Below are 13569 nucleotides of genomic sequence, written 5' to 3'. Positions count from 1 at the left end.
GTGTTGCCAAAATATTCTTTTAATTTTTTTACATTTCTTTTATTATTGTATATAAAGGAAGAAGTACCCCAATATTTGTGGCATATATGCATAGTTTCAGAGTACAAGTTGTAGTGGTTGGTTCTCTTCTTCTACAACGTGTTTCATAAGTATGTAGTTCAAGATCTTGGGTTTACTAGGTTAGTGGTTTCATATTGCCAGCTCCAATTTTAAATTATTCCATAGCAGGAAAAATTACAGGGCTTTAATATAATCTTCTAAGTCCAAGTTCCTAAAAGACAACTTTCCTTGATGTCTAACTAAACCAGAGTGAATTCACTCCCTTTCTTCTTTATCTCCCAATCAGAATCTGCTCATCTCCCTAATCTATCCAGAGGAACCTTTGCTCAACCTTACTACTTGAGAACAACCCAAATATCCTGGGATGTGCGACCTTCTGCTGCAGTATGGTTGACTTACCAGGAGTAACATTCTTACAGAAAACTGACCCTCTTTCTTCTAGTGCCTAATAGTTGCCAATTACTAGTCAGTGACCATGCCAAACTCCACTTTCCATGCCGGGATTTGGGATTGACTCAGGTTTCCACAGACATTGTGCATTGTGTTACAACTACCTCTATTTCATATGTACAGCTGCCCTGATAATTCCAGAAGACAGTGTCCTCACTGTCACCTATAGCTTCTTGTTCTTATGCTCTTTCTACCCCCACTTCTAGAATGAGCCGGGGTGGGGGGCAGAGATTTATGTTATGGCTTCATTTAGTGCTGAACATTTTGCAACCTCTTATTCTGAATACATTGGATAGTTGTGGCTTTCTATATTGATCATCATCTACAGCACACAGAGTTTCTCTGACAAGTGTTGAGGAATGTGATTCTTGTGTGAGGAAGGTAGATCTTATTAACCTCTGCTAAACCATCTGTTTGATGTCATGAACATTTGATGTAATATGTTTATTTTGTGCTTAGATAATATATCCTAATATTTGTATAAGAGAATGTCCATACGAATTTAGAATCAATCCTCCCTGACACCGTGGATGGAGTGTGTGCAGAAATATTTTAATATACCCAAGGTGTGTCTCAATGATGGCTACTTGTGATTTGCAACTTCATAAAATAGGTTGGGCTGTGGGCATGCCTGTGAAGGAATTTATTTTCTTATTAATAATAAATTAGGTAACTTTAATGTATGTACTTGAGTGTATGTATAGGTACCTTATGTCCTCCCAAAGAGGCCAGAGGAGATATCATACTTCCTAGATCCAAGCTACTGGTGTTTTTGAGCCACCAAAAAGAGGATATTTGAAACAGAACTGAGTCGTCTGCAGGAACAGTAACTATTCAAAACACCTTGAGCCATTGTCCCACCACCACCTTCTTAATTAGATAAATTGAGTTAGGATGACTCATCCTGAAAGTGGGTGGTGCCATTTCATGAGGTGGACACTGGACTACATGAAAAGGAGGGATACAGATAAATACTACCATTCATACATTAATTTATTCCTTAGTGCTCTTGACAGCAGATATTATGTGACTAGCTGCTTCAACCTCCTGCCACCTTGACTTCTCTGCAATGATGGACTATATTTTACAATGCTTGATAAACACATACTTTCTCTTCTGAGTTGCTTTTTCCAGGGTGTTTTATCACAACAACAATAAAGGAAGGTGGTACAGTCACTCTCTAAGACAATGAGTACACTCATCTCCTGGGAATGGTGAAATCACTTACATTTCTCAAGAATATATATCCAAGTCAATTTCTCCCTGATTTGTGGTTGTAGTTTGATAGTTATTCTTTCTGTTATTTGATTTTCTATATGTGTATGGGGAAAACAGCAATTTCTGAAACAATTTTCTATGTTTTACTGCAGGAGGTAAACATCTATACAGTTTTCCTCTTAGGAAGGCATTATGTCATTCTTTAAGCACTGTTTAGAAACTAACAAGATTTCGTTGTAGGGTAAAATGTGAACTTAAATTTGATTTGTGAGCTAAATGTAAGTGATTTTAATTCCATCTAATTTTATCATGATCTACATGCCATTGGAAATACAAGAATATCCTGACCTATTAGATTCTACGTTATTTTCTATACAAGAATATTTTAATTATACTTGGTAATCACCCATTCATCCTTCACTGAACCATTGCTTTTTAAACTGTATTGCAAACATTATCCATAACCAGACATTCAATAAACTAATTCATAGAAAAATATGAAAAACATTATACATTACTTACTTATAAAGTTTTTGTCTTTAAGACTCAGTAAATTTTTTTCCTCTTTTTGCTGTGTGCTTGTTAAGTGTGCCCTTAATTTTCATGTCAACTTAACAAAAGGTAAAGCCATTTGGGAGAAACCTCAGTTGAAAAAATATCCCCATAGATGGGTCTTTGGGTAAGCCTGTGGGACAGATCATGTTTGACCGGGAAGTCGCAGCTCACTTTTGGCAGTGCTATCCCTGGGTTGGTGATAGTAAGTGCTTTACGATAAACAGCCTGAGCAAGCCAGGAAGTCAGCATGTAGCACTCCTGCATGAGTTCGGCACCATCTTCTCCTACCTTGACTTTACTGCCTTGAGTTCCTGCCCTGTTTATAGTGGATAATAAAATATAAATTATAAGACTTAATCAATACTTTCTTCCCCAAGTTGCTTTGGTTCATGGTATTTTATTTCAGCAATAGAAACCTCAACTAAGAGAGTAAGTTTTACACATATCAAATAATTTGTTCGCTCAGATCTTTTCATTTAAGCTTAAAAAAAATACTGTATTCTTACATCAGTTGTGTAAGACCTTAAGTGGCATAACACAAAAGTCGTCAAAAGTGCTGGCCATTACCCTCTCCTGCCCCAGCCTATGGGCAAGGTGAGATGCTGTCAAAATTTTTGACAGGACCTATCAAAACAGTGGCTCTTGTCAAAAGGGCGGTACCAGCACATCTCCTCAGCCTGTTGCAGTCACAGGAGCTGTTCATGTTGACACATAGCCTTTCCTGCCTCAACAGGACCTGCCAGTCAGGAGCCACTCTTGGTAGTGATGTCTTCTTTCCTACCTCAGCGTACAACCTTGGTGAAATACTACTGCAGGAGCTTTCCCACAGAAGCTGTCCACAGTGGCAGCACCTTCTCTCCCGCCTCCACAAGCACCAGGGCACCTCGGCCAAAGCTACATATCCCAGGAGCCCAATGTAGGGAAAGGGATGAAAGAAAAAGCCGCCAGTCCCTGAGCGAGAAAACTCACCAATCCCTTAGCAGGAAAAACTACCAATCCCTGAGCGTCCCAAATAAATCCACCAATCCCCGAGAAGGAAAAACTGCCAATCCTTGAGCTTCCCAAACTCAGCACCAGTCCCCAGTCTGGAACTCTCTGCCCTGGAAAGCTCTGACCCCTAAGAAATCTTATATAACTTTTATCCTTTATCCAATTCTCCCTGCTGTCTGCTCCCAGGGCCAGAGGGTATCCGTCCCTAGATTCCTCCCTCGACATCTTGGATCTTCCATTAATCTCTTTCATGAGATTTTCTGCCCAGTGAGACTATAGAAGCTAAGAAGAAAAAGAAGCAATGAAGAGAAGAAGGGAAGATGCTGAGAAGGAGTGGGGTTGAGGCTCCTGAGCTCCTGCGCTCAGCTGGGGATACTCCCCCATTGCAGCTGCAGTGCCTCTGCTGAGGAGGCTTCCTCTCAGAGTTATGTGGTTCCTGGGATGTCTCAGGATGCCCTTCCACTGGTACAGTGACCCGCCTCAGAGCTCTGTCTTTCCCGGGCCCTTGTATCACGGGATGCTCTTCCACTGGAATTCCTTTTTCCCACAGAGGTCTATCATTCCTGGGCTTCTGAGTTCTAGCATACCCTTCCATCAAAGCAGAAATGCAAGGGACTTCCTTTTATAAACTCAGCCATACAACCCTCCTTGCTCTCTTTCAAATCCATGATCTTTTTTCATTGATGAATGTTTTGTGTGTGTGTGTGTGTGTGTGTGTGTGTGTGTGTGTGTGTGTTCCTAGATATACCCAGCTCAGTCTGCATATTGTTAATTATATGCATGTTGATCATTTGGTATTGGATAAGCAATTGTGTTTCACCCACTCTCAGCAAACCTTAAACTACCTACCATATTTTGTGTGTGGCTGAAAGCTCTGAGGGTTCCCTCTGTCTGCTTCAGCGCGTCTATGGTTACTGCTTAGCTGGTTTTTAGGCGGTCATTTTTGTGAGGGTTTATGGATGTAGCTTCTAAAATTCCAGGAATTACACCCTCACAGCAAAATCCACGATCCTCTAGATTTAGTCTTTCTACCCTCTTATCTTTGGTGAGTGATGAGGCCTAGGTGCAAGAGTTACTTCGGATATGAGGCAATTGCTACTGGACTGCACAACTCTGTGTTCTGATAGAACAGGGTTTTCTGTGATTTGCTCTGTCAGAAGAGAAACCTTGATGAGGGGTAAGAACTACAGTTATCTATGCGTATCAGGACGTGTTTAGAATGTAGTTAGGGATTTTATTGGTTTAATAAAGTGGAGAATGTATGTTCTCCTCCAAGATCAATGACTAATAATCACTTGGTAGCTGACTGAGTTCCTCTTACCAGGCACGACTCACATCTTGCTGAGGGCATATTAAGTTGAGTTAGGTAACCGTCTGTGACCTCCATGGTGTGAGGCTCTCTACTGCATCTTTAGGGTTACTGTGTCACACTAGTTGTTACTGTGGTTCACAGGCATAATAACTGGCTAGAAATGATTGTTGGTTGCTTCCCTCCTTTGGAAGCTTGAATTTTGAATTTTGATATCATGGTTTTCTAGTCAATCCCTTATCAGGGTCCGCTGTGGCTTGTCGCTGAGATATACAATGTCATTAGCAATACTTCCTCCTACTGAGGGCAACCAATGACAGTAAACGTACCCTGTGCTCTTCAACACAGGTCAATAATTTAAATGAGGACTTCTCAAACCTTGCATTAGGGTTTTGTTAGATAATCTTTGGCTCTTGCAGAGGCATTTTGGTCCCAGATGAGAAAATCTCATGTAAAATATATGTTAATATTTATACACAGACTTGCATTCATTAAACCTAAGTTTTGATTAATCTTTTTATTCATTTACATTTAAAATGATATCCCTCTTCTGGGTTACCCCTGCAGGAAGCTCCCACCCCATCCTCCCTCTCACCTCTCCTCTTTGCCTCTATGAGGGTGCTCCTCTAACCACTCCCTCACTCCTACCTCACTGTTCTAGCATCCCCCTATGCTGGGGAATCAACCACCCCCCTGCAGGACCAAGGGCCTGCTCTTTCATTAGTGCCAGATAAGACCATCCTCTCCTACAGATGTATCTGGAGCCATGGTTCACTCTTTGTTTGGTGATTTCAGTTAATTTTAGTAAATCATTAATAGGTACATTTCCGCATGACTTTGTTAGACATCTTTACTGGAATTTACCTCCCTCTTCTTCTGTATTTAACTGCCCATCCCTAATTAGTATCCATCCTGTTCTTTTATGTCACTGGCCAGATTCCTTGTGTCCTGCTATTCTCCTCTCTGATATTCCCTACCTACCCCAACCTTACAGTGATTGATTTTAGTTTTCCCATGTCTTTAGTTTCTCCAGGATATGTACTCATATCTGAAGGTTTGGAACTAGGATGCTGAAATTAGAAAGGATGTGTAACATTTCTCTTTTGGGGCCTGGACTCGTTCAATTTGCTCTTTTCAGGTTCTGTCCATTTATCTCCAAAGGTCATTGTTTCATCTTTCTTTACAGCTGAATAGTATTCCGTCTTGAATATGATTCACATTTTGCTTCCCCGTTCATCAGTTGAAAAAGAGTTAACTTCTTTCTACTTTCTATTGGAAAGAGAGAAGCATAGAGCTGGGGGTTCAGTCTTAGCAGGACCCAGGGCTTCCCCTTCCACTGGTGCTCTTACTAGGATATTCATTGCTACCTATGAGGTCAGAGTCCAGGGTCAGTCCATGTATAGTCTTTAGTTAGTGGCTTAGTCCCTGGAATCTCTGGTTGCTTGGCATTGTTGTTCATAAGGGGTCTCGGGCCCCTTCAAGCTCTACCAGTTCTTTCTCTGGATTGTTGGGGGTAGGGCGGCAATGGGAGGAGGATGGGGAGGGAACACCCATAAAGAAGGGGAGGGGAGGAGATGTTTGCCCGAAACCGGAAAGGAATAACACTCGAAATGTATATAAGAAATACTCAAGTTAATTGAAAAAAAAAAAAAGAAAGAAAGAAAGAAGCATACAGCTGGGTCATGTGGTAGGTTTATTTTTATTTTTAGCTTTGTGGAAATGTCCCAAACTGATTTCCACAGCAACTGCCTCAGTTCCAAGGCCACCAACAGTGAATGAATGACGGTTTGCTCTTCTCCTTCTTCTTGCACTATTTATTGTCAAGCTTCGTTTGTTGTTGTTTGATGGCTTTTGATCTCTGTCATTCTGACTGGAACAAGATGAAATCTCAAACTTTTGATTTGTAATTTCTTAATTGCTGCAGATTATGAGCAATTTTTGAGGTTTATTTCTGACATTTTCTTTTCTTTGGAGAACTTTCTGTTCAGTTACCAGACCCATTTTTAAAATGAATTATTTCATTTTCCTTTTAATGCCTTTTGTTTTGATTTCTTTATCTATTCTGGTCATTAATCTTGCTAATATCTGTCCAATAGCTGTCAAATATACAGCTGGTAACAATTGTTTCCCATTTTCTCTTCACACAGTTGATACTACACAGAGGTTTTTTAATTTTATATAGTTCTATTTATCAATTGTTGAACTTATTTTTTGGGGGAAATGAACTGCTATTTAGAATTTTCTTTCCTACACTTACATCATATGGTGCACTGGCTATGTTTTCTGCTAGCCGGGTTAATATTTTACGGTTCATGTTTAGTTCTTTGTTCCATTTGGGGTTTGTTTGGTACAAGGTGATAGGTAGGTAGTTATTTAGGAAGGTAGGTAAATAGATAGATAGATAGATAGATAGATAGATAGATAGATAGATAGATAGATAGATAGATAGATACATAGGTAGAGGGAGTCTAATTTCATTCATGTGACATCCAACTTTCCCAGCACTATCTCTTAGAGAGACTTGCTTTTCTCCATCATACGATATTGGCAATTTTACTAAATATTAAATAGCTAAATTTGAATGGACTCATGTTTGTGACTTTTGTTTTGTTGTTCTAAATGCCTTATTTTGATTCCCTTCCTTAATTTCTTCTTAATTTCCTTTCTTACTATGGTTCTATAAAATACCTGAAGATTAGGAACAGTAATCCCTCTAGTGCTGTTTTCTTGATGTTTTGAGTTTGTGTTTTTGTTATTTTTTTGTTTTTTGTTTTGTTTTGTTTTGTTTTTTTGACTGGGATTTGTTGGCAGTCTGGGGTCTTTTGTGGTTTCATATAAATTTTTGAATAGCTTTTTTCTTTAAATGACTCTGAACACACTGTGATGGAGTTTTGATTTCGGTTGCTTTAAATTTGTAAATGGCTTTTGCTAATATCATTTCCATAATATTAATCATATCAGTTTGTGAGTACCATATGTCTTTCTGCTTGCTATTATCTTTTTCTGTCTTTTTAAAATAATCGTAATATTTCATAATAGAAGTCATTCACTCCGTTAGTTAGGTTTATTTCTAGACATTCTGTTTTCTTTGAGGGTATTACAAATGTGTGTATGTTTATGATCTTTTTCACTGTATTTTGTTATAATAAATGACTAGAATGTATAAAACTGTTTTTGATTTGTGAGAGTTGATTTTGCATCTTGCCATCTTTCTGAATTTGTTCATAAATTTTAGAAAGTTTTGCTGAATTTATTTATCATTTCTAGAAGTATTTTTGAGGATCTCTACTATGTTAGATAACAATTGTTTGATTTATTTTTTCCTTGTTTCCATCCCTTTGAGTTCCCTTTCTTGCCTAAGTAGAGTAACTAGTGTTTTGAGCAAAAAAAAAAAAAAAAAAAAAAAAAAAAGGAGTGGCAGTGGAAACTCTTGGTTTACTCCTGACTTTGTTAAGATTTCCTCTATGTTTTTCTATATTTAGAATGACATTGGCTATGGGTTTCTCATATATAGTTTTTATTATGTTGCAGTATGACCCCTCAAATCCTATAGCTTGTAGGACTTTTAAAATGAAAACATGCTTGATTCGTCAAATATTTTTCTGCATGTACTAAGATAGTCATGTGTTTGTCTTTATATCTCCTTCTGGAGATATAATATTTATTATATTTATTGACTATGTATGTTGAACCATCCCTGCATTTCAGCAACAAGGCCAACTTGGTTATGGTGCCTAATCATTTGGATGTATACTCTGCATTATGTTTTCAAGAAAGTGAGAGTCAGAAAGAGTCACTGCTTCACTGTTATTAACTTGAAGTTAGAATAGGGTATAAATCATATATTTAGTTCCATGATCCAAGTAATAGATCTCAAAGCCAATGTTTATCTTCCAAGTGACATGGTTTTTGTTTTATTCTTAGTTATTAAATGCTCCTGAATAGGTCAGTGTTTTAATGCATCATCACAGGCTTGAAGTTATTTGTGCTTGCTGTGCTCAGGAGAGAGGGAACCACTGATGTTTGCTATAGCATCAAGCAGTTCAGCTCTCACATCAGGATTTAATGAAAGTAAAACACTTTAAATGGCAGGGCCGCAGCAGCACACCGTGAGTTAACAGTTAACCTAGCTTTCTTTGGCTTTAAAGATCTGCTCCATTTCCTTTTAGGAAAAACAATAAAAAGAAGAACAACAGGGTGCATTCCAATGATGTCACAGCTCTGCTTTTAAAAAGTCCATAGTAAAGGAAAATAATGTATTTTTGGCACAGTAGAAAGGATATTAAAAATATAAATGGAATTTAAACATATAAAATATGATTGATTTAATCCTCAAGACAACAAAAAGTTGTAAAAATTACATGTATTAAGCTCAAGTGTTTGCTTTTTTTTTTAACAGTTTGGCTTTAAAGTTATGGTTCCATAGTAAGTGCAAACATACATGTATAGTTATTCTTTTTATTATTAAAAAATGTTGTAGGGGTTGGGGATTTAACTCAGGGGTAGAGCACTTGCCTAGAAAGCGCAAGGCCCTGGGTTCGGTCCCCAGCTCCGAAAAAAAAAAAAAAAAGAATAAAAAAAAAAATGTTGTTTCTCATACAATACATTCTGATTTGGTTTTGCATCACTCAGTCTGCCCCAGGTTTCCCTGTATTCTCCCCAGTTCAAATTCTCTCTTTGTCTCCTGTTCTAATATAAGTCAGAATATATAACAGTAATAATACAAATACAATGAAATAAAAACAAACAAGCAAACAGAAAAAGACTCAAAAAACAGAAGAAAAAGAAAGGAAATCCCAATAAACACACATTTATACACATGAAGATAATAAAACACTCAATTAGAAATATATATGTACATATATATATATATATACATATATATATTATCTGCATGTTTAAAGAAAACTACAAAAGTCTTGGAGAAAATGATTGTAAACTAGTAACAAAATATGCAGGCAAGCAAAGGCCAGAAAATTCTGATATTTAAAATATCAAAGTTTTATTTCTTTGTTATAAGAAGTTTATTATTCAGTGAAAACACATATACATTTTTATAAAATATCAAGGACCATTTATTTCAACAGTTTTTAACACTCGGGCTGATCCATCAGCTGAAAGTAATCATCATTGACCTTTATTTTCCTCCTAGGTAATAGCTGGGATTACATGAAGCTCTCTTGGTTGAATATTAAATTGGGTTTTTTTTTTCATCATCAGATATTCTGATGTTAGAAATACATTTCTGTAAACATCAGTACGCTGAGAATTCCAGCTTGTCTCTTAACATTAGCTGGTCAAATTAATATACAGGGAGTTTGTCAAAACTGCTGTGCAGCAGAATAAATGGAGAAACCAGGTCATTGTCATCAATGTGCTCATACAGTCACACTTCCTTTTATACAGTTTTTAAGAGCCAGGCCCTGTCTTCCGGACTGAAACAATCCTTGAGTCTTAAACCCACTAGCAAATAATGGGTCAGAAGAATTCTAACAAGGACAGTGGCAGATACATTGTAATTACTTGAATACGTTGGAAGTCAAGGCAGACATCACTACTTTAAACGTTTTCCTATATCTTATTTCTATTAACTGTCTAATTTACAATGTGTACTTACTTGAAGTAAATGTTTAAAAGATCTACACATTTACGCCCCCAGTGCCTTCTATGAGACTTCTTTCATGCATTACACAGTCCAGTTGTCCCCATTCAGCATCATGGTGTCTCAGGTACCCTAATGCTGTGTCGTCTTAGTTTAATCTGTATTTATCAGAGACATTCTTCATTAAATCAACACTTGAAAACTGCTTGTGAGCAAAGCAGTAACTGATGTTACCACTTCCCCAGCATTTTACAGTACACTGAGTGTTGTATTTTATAAAATGCCGAAGTATAATGAGGCGGGTAGGAGCACCTTGAGCAGGCCTGGCCAAGTTGTTCCATCTGAGGAATCAGCCATACCACAGGACAAATATAAAGTTTATTGGTGGGAAGGGAAGGAGACCTGGAAAAGGGGCAGAGGCAGAGAAAGACAGAAACAGAGAGGAGAGCAGAAGAGAGGAAGAGACTGGCTGGGAACACATGGCTGAAGAGAAAGAGAGTAGAGATGGAGGGGAGGAGGTAAGAAGGAGGGGGGGAGGGAGAAAGGAGAGAGGGGAGGGGGAGGAGTAGGGGCGCTAACTCCAGGAAGGCAGCTACACAAGCTGTTGCTAGGTAACTGTTGGGTGGAGCCTAGCAGAAATGCTAACAGTGAAACCCTGAGGAGGATATGACACAACAGTAGATAGGAGCAAATAACTAACACGAATTTTTTTTTTAAAGTGAAACTTGTAAAACAATGGGAGACCATGAAACCTGGGAAGATTAGGTTTTAGATTATGCCTTTCAGATGTACTTTAAACAGTTTCCCATTACTATTACAAAATACCTGGAAATAATAAATTTAAAACATCAAAACGTTTGTTTTGGCTGATGGTTTCAGTCCATGCTCAGCTGTTCTGTTGTTTGGGGCACGGGGTTAGGCAGACATTATAGAAATGTGTGTCGGGTCGATAGGAGGAGAAATTTCAGGGATATGTGAATGCAACACAGGATAATTTCCTGTATTTTATCAAACAGAAAGATAAACCCACAGAGATCGCAACACCTCCCACAGCATCAGTCACCTCTCTCATGTTCAACATCCTTCAAATAGACTCCAAATTTTAAAAGTTATGCCAGCTCCTCAGAATGGCGCCCAAACTTTCAACACTTAGGCCTTTGGAGGAAGTTTCAGCTCAAACTACATTAGAATCCTGGGAAGAACTCAAAAATCAAAACAAACAAAGCAAGACACAAAAACTAGAGTAGGGTTTTGAAAAATAATGGAGATAAAATGGAAAATAAATGTTTAATTTGTTTTGTTATAAAGACATACCATTCTTGGTTGTTAAAAGAATGTTGTAAAATCTCCTTGATCAGTTTCCTACTATCACATATCACCCTATTCCCCATATGTCCCTTTTACCAAGTTTTCTTAGTCAAATAGATAATAGAAAAAAAAAAAGCAAAGGAAATCACTATAAATTTTAGGGGTTTTTTTTCAAATTAAGTACAAAAACGAGATTCCCAAAAGCTTACTGGTTCTTCCTAGCATGGATTTTCCTGCCCCGGAGAACATCATTTCATTGTCTTAATTAGAAAGGAAAGCTTAACGATGAGATGAGTGTGTATGAGTAGAGAGAAGGATGGATCTGAGCCTTCTGTGAGACAGTATAACCCCCGCAGCAATGCAGTCCATCCCACTCCAACTCAGTGCAGGTGTTACAGCTCTGCTCCAAACTGCGCTGTGTAAACCGCGGAAGAACACGGGGAAAGCATGAATTTGAGAAACAGAAAGGCACCGCAAGAGCATGTGTTTTACCACTCACATTGGTAGATGCTGTTACCTAGTAACTGTTAGTAAGGAGTGAAGCTTCCATATCCCATAGTCACGATATTTTTATCAGAAGCACGAATTTTATATTGTTCTAGAAGATCCCCAGATATACAAAGATCCCAGGACATCCTGAAAAGCTCAGTGCAGATTTGTTTACTGAATTTGAAAGCACTAAGCTTGTGCTCTTCTATGAAGTTTAAAATATCCTGCAACGACTTTTCTTTGTCACTAAATCTCAGAGGATGGGGGATCTGTGAGAATGTGCTGCCAAGGTGTTTATACCACGCTGGAGATGGTATTAACGCAGGGCTCTGCCTGAGGATCACCTGTGTGATTTTGCTTTGCCTGGGGACTGGCTCCAAGCTGCCCCAGCTCAGAATCTCATTGTCGCCTTTCTTTCAGGATTGATTTTATTAAAGGTATTGATTTTTGTACATCCAAAATTGTTAAAATAGTAACATAAAATATTGGTAAGGGAAAAATGAAAGAGCAATGGTGTACAATTCCAATACGGTGTTTTCAGCATAATATGGCACTTCTGAAATCAGCACTTAACAAATTCGAATAGATGTTGGAGTTTAGTTACTATATCAACTGTAATTTCTTCCTTTGGACAAATGAGTTATATTGAAATAAGAGAATAGCATTCTGGGATATTATATACCTAAATAGTAACCTATATACTAAGTGCATCTTGTGTGACTCTGAAACTATTACCCAAATAAAATTTTACTCCTGAAATCCTCATTGAGAATAAAATTAATTAGAATTTTTTATTTTATAATTCTTTTAAAAAATCTTTTTGAAAATATGAGGAAGTATGATTGCTAATCACTCTTGTAACTGAAATATCGATTCATTTTATATTTCTATGCTTATATCATTAAATTATTATTTATTTTTATTTCATATCAAAATAAATATGTGGTTCACCCATTATAAAATAATGGGTTTTATTATTATTATCATTATCATCATCATCATCATCATCATTATTATTATTATTATATGCATACCTTGCATAATTTGACTTTCCTAGGATGGCATGACAATTGTTTTATGTAAATATTCATATCTTCATTTCTACTGAAAAATTAAAACACTTGTCTGAACTTGGCCAAGGTTTAGATATCCCTATGAGTAAATGTGTCCTCCTATACTGCAACAAATGCTTACAGGAAGCCATGGAACTCTCTGTTTTTTGCTTTACCTATCCCTGCTATGAGGTGTATCTTCTACAGCTCTGAATATGTAATATTTGACTTTGCACTTGTATAACATGTCTCACTATTAATTTGATATGGCTGTCTTAGTCAGGGTTTCTATTCCTGCACAAGACATCATGACCAAGAAGCAAGTAGGGGAGGAAAGGGTTTATTCAGCTTACACTTTCCACATTGCTGTTTCATCACCAATGAAATCAGGACTGGAACTCAAGCAGGTCAGGAAGCAGGAGCAGGTACGGAAGGGATGTTATTTATTAGCTTGTTTCCCCTGGCTTGCTCAGCTTTCTTTCTTTTTTTTAGAAATACAAATTCGGGCTAAGCTGCGGTTTATTTATTTATTTATT

At 37.6% G+C, this 13569-nt stretch overlaps 1 protein-coding gene across 2 annotated transcripts in view; it reads left to right on the top strand.

The window, feature by feature from the left end:
• Positions 1-13569, top strand: part of Csmd3 (CUB and Sushi multiple domains 3) — a 1591133-nt gene that overhangs the window by 921562 nt on the left and 656002 nt on the right. The gene's annotated exons all lie outside the window — the stretch shown is intronic.

This window comes from Rattus rattus, chromosome 1 (assembly GCF_011064425.1).
Source record: "Rattus rattus isolate New Zealand chromosome 1, Rrattus_CSIRO_v1, whole genome shotgun sequence".
Taxonomy (NCBI): Eukaryota; Metazoa; Chordata; class Mammalia; order Rodentia; family Muridae; genus Rattus; species Rattus rattus.
The sequence above is the reverse complement of the archived record's forward strand: the minus strand, read 5'-3'. Positions and strand labels throughout refer to the sequence as shown.